Source organism: Ursus maritimus, unplaced genomic scaffold, assembly GCF_017311325.1.
Source record: "Ursus maritimus isolate PB19 unplaced genomic scaffold, ASM1731132v1 scaffold_39, whole genome shotgun sequence".
NCBI lineage: Eukaryota > Metazoa > Chordata > Mammalia > Carnivora > Ursidae > Ursus > Ursus maritimus.
The window spans coordinates 95177-105981 of record NW_024426541.1 but is presented as its reverse complement, the minus strand read 5'-3'; the positions used below and the strand labels follow the sequence as shown (position 1 = coordinate 105981).

Genomic DNA, 10805 nt, shown 5'->3' with positions numbered 1-10805 from the left:
GATGTACCATTTTGCATTCCCGTCAGGATTAGGGTTCCTGTTGTTCCATATCCTTGTCAGCATTTGATTTCGTCAATGTTTTAGATTTAGTAATCCCAATAAGTTTATAGTGGATCTCGTTGTTGTTTTAATTGTTAGTTCCTTGATGATACATGATGCTGAACATCTTTTCACATGCTTATTTACCATCTGTATATATTCTTTAGTGAGGTTTTTGATCAGGTGTCTTGCCAGTTTTTTTATCAGGCTGTTTTCTTTGTTGTTGAATTCAAAGAGATCTTTGAGTATACTGGATAACAGTCCTTTATCAGATAGATCTTTTGTAAATATTTTTTCCCAGTGTGGCTTGTCTTCTCATTCTCTCGGCATTGTCATTTGCAGAGAAAATGTTCTAAATTTCCATGGAGTCCAGCTTGTTAGTTATTTATTTCATGGATTGTGCCTTCGGTGTTGTATTTAAAAGTCATTGGCACACACAAGGTCATCTAGATTGTTTCCTATTTATCTTCTAGGAGATTTATATTTTTGCACTTCACAATAGGTCTGTGATCCCTTTGGGTTAAATTTTGTGAAAAGTGTAAGGTATATGTGGGTTTTTCTTTTTCTTTTTTTTTCTTTTCTTTATTTCCTTTTTTTTCCCCTTCTTTCCTCCCTCTCTTTCTTTCTTTCTTTCTTTCTTTCTTTCTTTCTGTCTGTCTGTCTGTCTGTCTATTTTTTGGCATGTGGATGTCCAGTTGCTCAAGTACCATTTATTGAAAAGACTATCTTTTCTTCACTGCATTACCTTTGTTCCTTTCACAGATCAGTTGCCTAAATTTATGTGAGTCTCTTTCTGTACCTTCTATTTCATTCTGTTGATATTTGTCAATACCACGTTATCTCGGTTACTGTAGCTTTATAATAAGTCCTGAGGTTGAGTAGTGTCAGTCCTTTGACTTTGTTCTTCTCCTTCATCCTCACTTGTTTAACCTATCTATGTCTTTATTTCTAAAGTGTGTTTCTGTGCTGTACTATATAGTTGAGTTTGCATCAATGAGAAATATTGGTCTACAGTTTTTTTTATTTTGTGCTGTCTTTGACTGGCTTTGGTATAAGGGTAAAATTGACCTCTTAGAATGAGTTGTGAACTGTTTCCTCCTTCTCCATTTGCTGGAAAGGTTTTTGAAGAATTGGTCTTCTTTCTCCTTTAAAAATTTGGCAGAATTTACCAATGAAGCCATCAGAGCCTAGAGTTTTCCTTTGGGAAGTTTAAAAAAATATTAACAGTATCTATTTCTTATATGTCTCTTTGTATTTTCTATTATTGTGTATTCTTAGGCATTTGTCCATTTCATATGAATTATCTAATTTGTGGGCACATAGTTTTTCATTATATATATATACATTTTTTTTGTAGGATCATTAAAGAGGTTTCCACCGTGACCCTGATCATTTCAAACAATAGGCCCCAGACATAGATTTTCTGCATTGCTTTCCAAATAAAGTCACCTCCCTCAGGCAAGGCTTCTGCCTCTCTTGTCTGAATGCTCACCCTGGGCAGATCTCTATACCATGGAGCCAGAGCCAAGCTGGGGAGATCAGGGCTACTAGTTATCACGGCCAGCCTTAGTACCACCTGGAATATAATCTCATTGTCTTGGTTCTGGAGCTTGGAGGGATAATGGGAGCTGCTTTTCCTTATAGGATGCAGCACCTGTGTAGCAAAGAACTTTCACAGCAGAGAGCTGGCAGAAATAGGATCAGACTCTGGCTTAAATGTCAGAGAGTCCCTCTGTTATTACTGAGATTCCTGAATAAATATTTGTCAATTTGTTGTATGCCCTCTGGTTATTTTCCTTAGACTTCAAAAAGTTTAAAGGTTTTATTTTGTTCTGGGTATTTTTGTCTGAAAACTTTTTCCAGTTTTATTGCTGTTTCTCTTGGAAGATGATTTTTAAATCCTAGTTTATTCCTTTTTATTGCTCAGCGTATGGATATACCACAGTTTGCTTATCCATTCAGGTTTTTGCAGGTGTTGGTGATTATGAATTGAGCTTCTATCAACGTTTGCAAAGTCTTTGTGTGGAATAGAGCAATATAATATAGTTTGCCCTTAAACAAAGCAGGAAATAGGGGTGCTAATCCCCTGCATAGTCAAAAATCCACGTATAACTTTGAATCTCCCAAAACATAACAACTAATAGCCTAGTGTTGACTGGAAGCCTTACCAATAACATAAAATGTTGATTGACATGTATCTTGTATGTCTTGTGCATTATATACTATATTCTTATAATAAAGTAAGCTAAACACAAGAAATGCCATAAAGAAAATCATTAGGAAGAGAAAATACTGTATTTTTCAAAAGAAATTGGCATATAGGCGGGCCCGGGTGATTCAAACCCATGTTGTTCGAGGGTCAACGGTAATCAGTTCATTTCAAATGTGAATGTGCTGGAGAGCAGTGCCTGCAGAGTCTGGGAATCCAGCTGGGACCCCAGATCTTCAGGTGCAGTTTCTTGGAGTTAGGCCGATTTTTCTATTACACAAATAGAACTTCAAAGTTGTTCTCTCCTCTTGGCCAGTGCTCTTCAATTCATTATAGTATGATCAAAGCTTGTCTTAAAAAAATTAGAAAATATGTAAAATCTTTGTGCTTCCTAGGCCATTTTCCCATCCTTCTCTGTCTTTTCCCTGTCTATTCCTAGTCTCCACACCCACCAGGCCACCGTTTCTATAAGGGTTTGACCTCGACTGGTTGACATAGAAGAGAAGCGTTAATAAACTCATTCATCATATGATATGCATGACTGAAAACAAGCAGATGTTTTACCGTTTGTATTTTTGTATATTTAAATAATGAACTTATTAAAAGCAAATGGTTTTATCACTAAAAGAATGAAAAAATGTAGGGGAATTTCAGGTCATGTGACAAGCTATACTCAGTGAAGATTTTGGGCAAGGGACTCTTTCAGGCCCCATTGAACACATCAGCAAATATGTCTTCTTTGTGTGTGATCTATGTGTGAAGCTGTCCTTGTGCTTTCTGCTCTGGTAGTGGTAAGAGTACTTGGCATGGATGCGTCAAATAGAACTTTGACTTTTGTGGGAAATAAGGGAGTTTTCTAAATGCCTTGGATTCTTTCGTATTCTCTAATACTTATTGTGGCTGACCCAGAAAATCTCCTCTCATAACTCCTAGCTATTTTTAAATGTATTTATCTTTTGATTGGGAGGATAGTAGTAGAGGCATTGAGGTGTGTGCATCTGTAGGAGAATAAATGCGTATGCTTGTCTATTATGCTGCTTCTGTTTTGGTTATGATTCATGTTCACCAACAATTAATTTGCCTGTAGAATGGGAACCACCTTACGCCAGTTAGAATGGCAAAAATTGACAAGGCAGGAAACAACAATTGTTGGAGAGGATGTGGAGAAAGGGGATCCCTTTACATTGTTGGTGGGAATGCAAATTGGTACAGCCACTCTGGAAAACAGTGTGGAGGTCCCTTAGAAAGTTAAAAATTGAGCTACCCTATGATCCAGCAATTGCACTACTGGGTATTTACCCCAAAGATACAGACGTAGTGAAGACAAGGGCCTTATGCACCCCAGTGTTCATAGCAGCATTGTCCACAATAGCTAAATCGTGGAGGGAGCCAAGATGCCCTTCAACAAATGACTGGATTAAGAAGATGTGGTCCATATATACAATGGAATATTAGTCAGCCATCAAAAAAGAATGATTTCTCAACATTTCCTGCAACATGGACAGGACTGGAGGAGATAATGCTAAGGGAAATAAGTCAAGCAGAGAAGGACAATTATTGTATGGTTTCATTCATTTATAAGAAATAGGAAGATCGGTAGGAGAAGAAAGGGAAGAAGAAAGGGGGGTAAACAGAAGGTGGAATGAACCATGAGAGACTATGGACTCTGGGAAACAAACTGAGGGCCTCAGAGGGGAGAGGGGTGGGGGAATGCGATAGGCTGGTGATGGGTAGTAAGGAGGGCACATATTGCACGGTGCACTGGGTGTTATACGCAAGTAATGAATCATGGAACTTTACATCAAAAACTGGGGATGTATTGTATGGTGACAAAATAATAAAAAAATAGAACTAAAAAGGGAATATTTCTTTATTTTTCTTTGTGTGTGTATGTATGTGTATGTTTTATTTGTTTTTTTTTTAAAGAAGATAAAGCCTACTTTTATTGATGCACCAACAGACAGACCTGTGATTTGAAAGGGACAGCAATATTAATACAACACTCATCAGTAACACAACTGAAACAGAAAGGGGTCTGATATGGCTTTACAGTGACATGATGCCTTGACAAGTTAGGGAAACAGACTGCTCGCTAACTGCTTTCTCATTTCATGTTCTTCACTCTGCTCCTTTTTTGATGGACGCCTTCAGCTCAGGAATGGCTTCAGTTATCATCTTCTCTGGGAAAGGGGAAGTGGTGCTGATGCCTAGATTCTTTTCGATACTCTCTTTCCCCAGCAGTAATGGTGTGGAGAAATAGGGACACTGTTTCTTGGGACTTAATAAACGTTGACAACTCCTTCCTTTCCATTCATTGCAACCACAAGGGAGAAGACAAATTGGGCTCCAGTATACTCCACAGACAGGGTTATAGAGCCTGCTGCAGCTGTGGCCTTCCCCACCTCCATGCTGGCCTCCTGGATCCTCCCAATGACAGCTGTCAGCTGGTCCTGGGGAAGTTCCACCTTAAACTGGTGGGGGGATGATGGTTTCTCAGCATGGCCGCCAGTGACAGGAACATTGACTTGAACTGGATCCAAACCCTTCAGTTCTATAGTAAGTGTTGGTTCTGACAATGCCCAGGTTGTCACCCCAAAGATTTTATTGGGGTTGTATGTTCCATGTTTCTTGAAAACTTCTGTTGTGATTGAGATGGTGGAGTTGATCAGATTTGAAGTGGTGCAGATCATGGCATCAGGACAATGCTGGGCACAGGCAGTAGTCGGGGTGGCCACAGTGGTGGCGTTGGTCTTGAACAGATATCATCCTGTATCACGCCTGGTTTTCTCAGGTCTCCTACTGGAATAACCACCACACAGCAATCTTTCAGGCAGTCTGGCAGCTGCTTAGGTTCAAGGTAGCCTTTCACAGTTGCTTTGGTCTCGATGTGACTTCGATCCATGGCCACTCCGGTACATGAACAATATTGTAGAGATCGGGAGGCTCACCAAGGGGATCCCCTTGAGGAGAAGTGAAAGGGGTCGCCCTGTTCCTCTGAAAGCCCCTAGCACAGCGACCTTACCATTGTGTTTGGCCGAGGTGCTGAAGCTGCTGTGGGAGCAGCACAGGCAGGCCAGGCAAGGGCACAGACCTGCAGGTGAAGGAGCTGGCGGTAGGCAGGTGACACCAATTACTTCCACAATGCACAGCGCCTCATGGCTCCACTCCACAAAGCAACATAAGGAAATAATCTCTGAGGAATTTGGAATTTATCAGAAATACATTTTCAGACAGTTTGACCATAGTGTAAGAGACTTACCTATTATAAAAGTTGTCTTGCTCTCAACTTGACATCATTAAAGTTAAATAAAACATTTGGTTATTGTTGCGTTATTCACATTATTCGTTTTCATTGGATGAATACACAGGGTTCGTTTCCTATTTCCTTTTGTCTCTGTAACCACATTTGCTGTCACTACCTTAAATTTCTTCCCTATGATTTAAAGGGAATCATTAAATTCTGGTTTTTGGTTGTGGTTATATGATATGTAAAAGTGGAGAAAATAATCTAAAAAATACCTGTTGATCTTCTTTTGTTGTCAAGACTCATGTCTACAATTAGACTCATTAAAAAGATAAAACACAACTTCTTGGGGCACCTGGGTGGTTCACTTAAGCACCCTTGGTTTAAGCTCCAGTCATGATCTGAGGGCCTGAGATCAAGCCCTGCCTTGGGCTTTCCACTTAGCAGGGAGTCTGCTTCAGGATTCTCTCTCCCCCTCTGCCCTTCCCCTGACCCCCTCTCTCTTAAAAAGAAAAAAAAAGATAAAACACAACTTCTTATAGCTGCTCTTTTTTTATTTCATGTGTCAATGCATGCCTTACAGAGAGGACTAATGACAAATTGTGAATGAATCTATTCAAATCCACAGCTAGAGAAACTCCACTGAACTGTGTTTTATCAATGGGAATTAGTAGTGATGTGATGATATCCAAATGTCATTACATTAGTTTCCTGGAGAATGATAACATGAAAATGTAATTTATTATTAAATATCATATTGTAAATTCAGTTTACTCTTAAGGAAACTATGAGTGTGTATTCCTGAATTTAGTAACTTTTTTTTTTTGTCTTTTTGGAGTCAGGGACATAGATTCAGAAACTGAGAAATTTTGAAGTGAGAAGATGGAAATAAATTTTAATGATATTAACAGCCTTAAAAGTATCTATGAAAACTCATTTTGGAGGCACAAGAAAAAATGAGTGTGCTGTGGCAGTATATCCATAGATAAGCTCAGAGTTACTGTTTTCTTAGGAAGCACCACATGTAAGTGCTGTCTCAGACATTAAAATTATTGAGGAGACAGAGAACCAACCTTGGGCCCACAGTAAGTGCCACATCACTCTGACTGCAGAAAAATGTGATAGACTTTCTGGAGATTTGCTCTATTTTCCCTTTCAACCAAATGCCATTCTAATACCTAAATAAAGCATATATTTGATATATCTTAAGTACAAGTTAAGTTTTTAATGGACAATTTTTATAATTAGTTGGAATCATTTAAAATAGCTAAAGCCATTCATTTGTTTTTTTGTTGGTACTAGGTTCAAAATATCCGTGAAGGTCTGACTTGTGTAAGTCCTGTATACTCTGTATCAGATCAATAACAGTTTTTAAAAGACCTAAGTTTTCTTTAAAAACTTTTGAAAAACTTGTTTCTAAATTACATTTTAATCTAAGTATTCTCTCCTGAACTCACAAAATCACACCAGAATTTCTTCATGGCTGTCTTCATTTCTTTGTTTCGCAGAGTGTAGATAATTAGGTTCAAGATGGGGTGACAACGGTGTAAAATATAGCAAGGAACTTATCCACAGAGTGGTTGCTGAAGGGCCAGATACAGGTGAAGATGCATGGGCCAAGAAAGAGAATCACCATTGTGATGTGATCAAAGTGGAACGAGCTCTGGACGGCCCAGTAGAAGAGTGACTCTTAATGGTTTTGAGGATCGGACTGTAGGAGATAAGCAAAGTCATGAACCAGCTCAGGGAGATCATTCCACACTGGCAATAGTGACAATCTGTACGATATAGGTATCTATGCAGGCAAGCTTAGTGACCAGAGGGAGATCACAGGAAGTGCTGACCACCACATTGGGACCACAGAAAGGCAAATTCACAACAGAGTATCTGAAGCCCTAAATGAAGACCTAAGAATCATGAGGTCACTGCCAGCAAAACACACACCTTCCTGTTCATGATGGTTGTGCAGTGTAGGGGCTTATAAATAGCCTCATATCTGTCATATGCCATGAAGACCAAAAGTTCTATTTCAGCTCCACCCAGTAGGTGAAGGAGAAAGATCCAGCAAAGGAAATGGTCTTATGTTTTTATTTTCTTTATCAAGTTCACACTCATCTTAGCAGTGGCAAAGGAAATGACAGTCATATCTACAAAGGAGAGGTTCCCAGGAAGAAAGTACATGGGGGTGTTCAGGTTTGGGATGTAAAACACTGCGACCACAATGAGAAGGTTACCTGAAACTGTGGCCACATAGACAACTAGGAGGATTGCAGAGAGAAGGAACTATATATCCTGGCAGATAGTCAGCCCTTCAAAATGAATTCTGACACTTCAGACTGATTTAATTATTCCATGGGCTCCATTGTGTGGCTTGTTCTGGAATGACCTGTAGAAAGAAGAGGGCACTAATGCCATGGAGGTTGCCAAGCATTTTCATTCATTTGGTTCCTTTAATCTCATTTGACTTTGAAATTTAGTGTTATTATCTGTCACTCTAAGAAGGAAGATAATGTCTAAACTGTCCATCTCTAAGCCTAGCTTATAAGCAACAACCTGTTCATATCTCTTGGTTCCCCTAAGCAATCCATGAGCTCTGAGGCATATGCCGTGTCTTTAGAGGTTAAGAAGATAGGACCATCTTTCAGAGTTTTGTGTTTTTGTAGGAGATAAGATCCCTTAGTCTGAATTCCTTGGGAGGACACAGGGGCCTGGCACAACACCTTTAAAATTCAAATTTTGAGTCAATCTGGGAGTTACTATGTGCCCTCAACTATTTTAAGAAATTGTATTTTCATTCTAAATCAGTCCCAGAGTTTTGAAGGGCCTGTGATCCAGCAGATACAAACCTGCTCTGCATAAGTAAGTCAGTGAGGTTTGGAGTGACCCAGACTGTTGTCTTTCCCACCAACCCATGAGTGGGCTTCTGATCTCTTCATGCTCTTGGAAAGCCTTTCTTGGCAAAGACTGTTCTTCCTAACGTGATTGTCACTACCCATGATCTGCCGTGACTGAAGCCCACATTCCTAGAGAGGCCTTACAGGGTCCATAAATTGCAAAGGCAGCTGTGGTTAAACAGCAAGGTTGAATGTTCTGAGACTCTGAAGAGCCCCATCACATTCTGGGAAGGGCTCCATATTATACTGTAGCAAGAAAGATGCTTTAAGTACAAGTGAGATTACTTGTGACCTCTAAGTGTCTCGCTTACCCCATTTACAGGCCAAATCCTACCTGTCTTTATAAAATGGTATACTTTTAATGAACCAGGTTTATAATTTATAATTCATACATTAACCATATAATTTTCACTAGACCTCCCTTCATATCCATACAAAACAACGCTGACCTGGTGATGGGTGGAGCAGAGTCCCCACGTTGGAGCCCTTAGGCCAGGAATGTCACACTAATTACTTGAAACTAAGTTGGTAGACCACGCTGTTTCGATCTGGCTGCTGCTGCTGCAGCAGCTGCTGTATGTGGGTGCGCATGGATGTATGGGCGCTTGTGTGTGGTATTGCTAAAACCACGACCCAAGTAAGAAGCAGTACGATTAATCACCCCAGAGATAAAGATCAATTTGAAAGCTGTGATTTCTTTTTATGAATTAACATGTGAAAAGAATCAGTATGGTGTTTGGCAAGAACACTGAAATAAAGTTGGAAGACTAGGATTGAAGAACCAGTTTTACCTCCAGCAGCTGGCATATGTTTCTCTTTGAGTCTGTTGTCTGATCCATAAAACAAAGTGGTTGAGCTCAGTCTCTGAGTTCCTTTTCAGGCCCCAAACTTAGTGGGCTTGATATTAATACATTTCTTTTGGGGGGGGGATGAAAAGAAAGGTGTGGGGAAAGGCAAAGGGAGAGGGAGAGAGAAGATCTTAAACTGAGTGTGGAGCCCGACACAGGGCTCAGTCTCACAACCCTGAGATCCTGACCTAAGCCAAAATCAAAAGTCGGACGCTTAACTGACTGAGCCACCCAGGTGCCCCATTAAAACAGTTCTTATTATCCTTTGAGGATCTATTACTATATCCCCATTTTAGAGTTTTATTACTTATTAATTTGATTTTATGTTTTGATCAACTCAGATATAAATATCAGATACAAATTATTATTTACAAGTTTCTCTGTGATAGACCATTCACTTTCTTTCTTAGGTAGTTTTTTCCATGACTGTGACATTTTCTTTATTACCTACTGCACTGTTCTGCTCCCACATGCTTGTGCCACTTAGTCATCTCTCTGTTTATCCTCCCCTAAAAGTACACTGTGGTCTGAAACATTTCTCCATTGTTTATGTTTCAAAGCTTTATGATATGTAGAACCTTGGAGACAGATCTTCCACTTCTTAGAGTTTATTGTAAGGGAATGATTATGTGTATGCTCTAAAGTCTTCATAGTAATATTACTGTATATGCAAAATAATTGAAGCAATCTAAATGTCTTACAATTGGGGCTTACTTTCTTAAATGAGTTATAGGAATCTTAGGATGTAATATTTCACTAACAATAAAATGATGCTTGAAAAAACTAAGAACATGGGAAATATTCACATTATTTAAATGAAAAAAAGCAGATTACAATGTACTTTGTATGGTATAATCTTATTTTGTAGACATTAAGTGTATATATAAATATATACATATAGAATTTATATATATTTTTAAAAATATCAGGCAATGTAACAACAAGCAACAGAGATATTTTGGTTGACATGATTTTGTATGTGTCCCATATTGCCTGTCTATACTCCCTTACCCCTGACTAGCTAGTCCTAGGGGATCCACTTCAACTGTGGCTGTGCACAGTGACTTTCCTTCTGAAGAGGCTTGGTCCAGCCAACTAGCATGTGCACTTCAATACAAAAGTACCTGTGGCAACTCAAAATCATTAAAAAATGCATTTTATAATCCATTTCTGTAAAACACACAAATTATTACTTTCTGATATTATTGTGATTGTGAAACCCTAACTAGTATTTTAGATTCCACCTAAAACAACTCAGCATACCCATATTTTTATGCCTCACTCTATTATATTCCTACACACTAGAATTTCTCAGCACCATTAACATTTGGGACTGAATAATTCTTGGTTGCAGGGGCTGTCCTTTGCATTGTAGGATACTTAATACCATGCCTAGTCTCTACTTGCTAGTTACCTGCACCTCCTCTTCCTTGCAGCTACCAAAAATGTCTCCAGAGATTGCCAAATGTCCCATGGGGGACAGAATTGTCTCTGGTTGAGAACCACTACTCTGTCTTTTTCACTTTCAGTCATAGTTCTATTACCTTAGGTCTTGGTCACATTTCTCTAGT

General features: G+C 39.1%; 2 pseudogenes; both read right to left on the bottom strand.

The window, feature by feature from the left end:
- Positions 1–4366: 4366 nt before the first annotated feature.
- Positions 4367–5798, bottom strand: LOC103656620 (annotated as a pseudogene).
- A 1127-nt stretch (positions 5799–6925) lies between these two features.
- On the bottom strand, positions 6926–7882 carry LOC103656619 (annotated as a pseudogene).
- Between the last annotated feature and the right edge of the window lie 2923 nt (positions 7883–10805).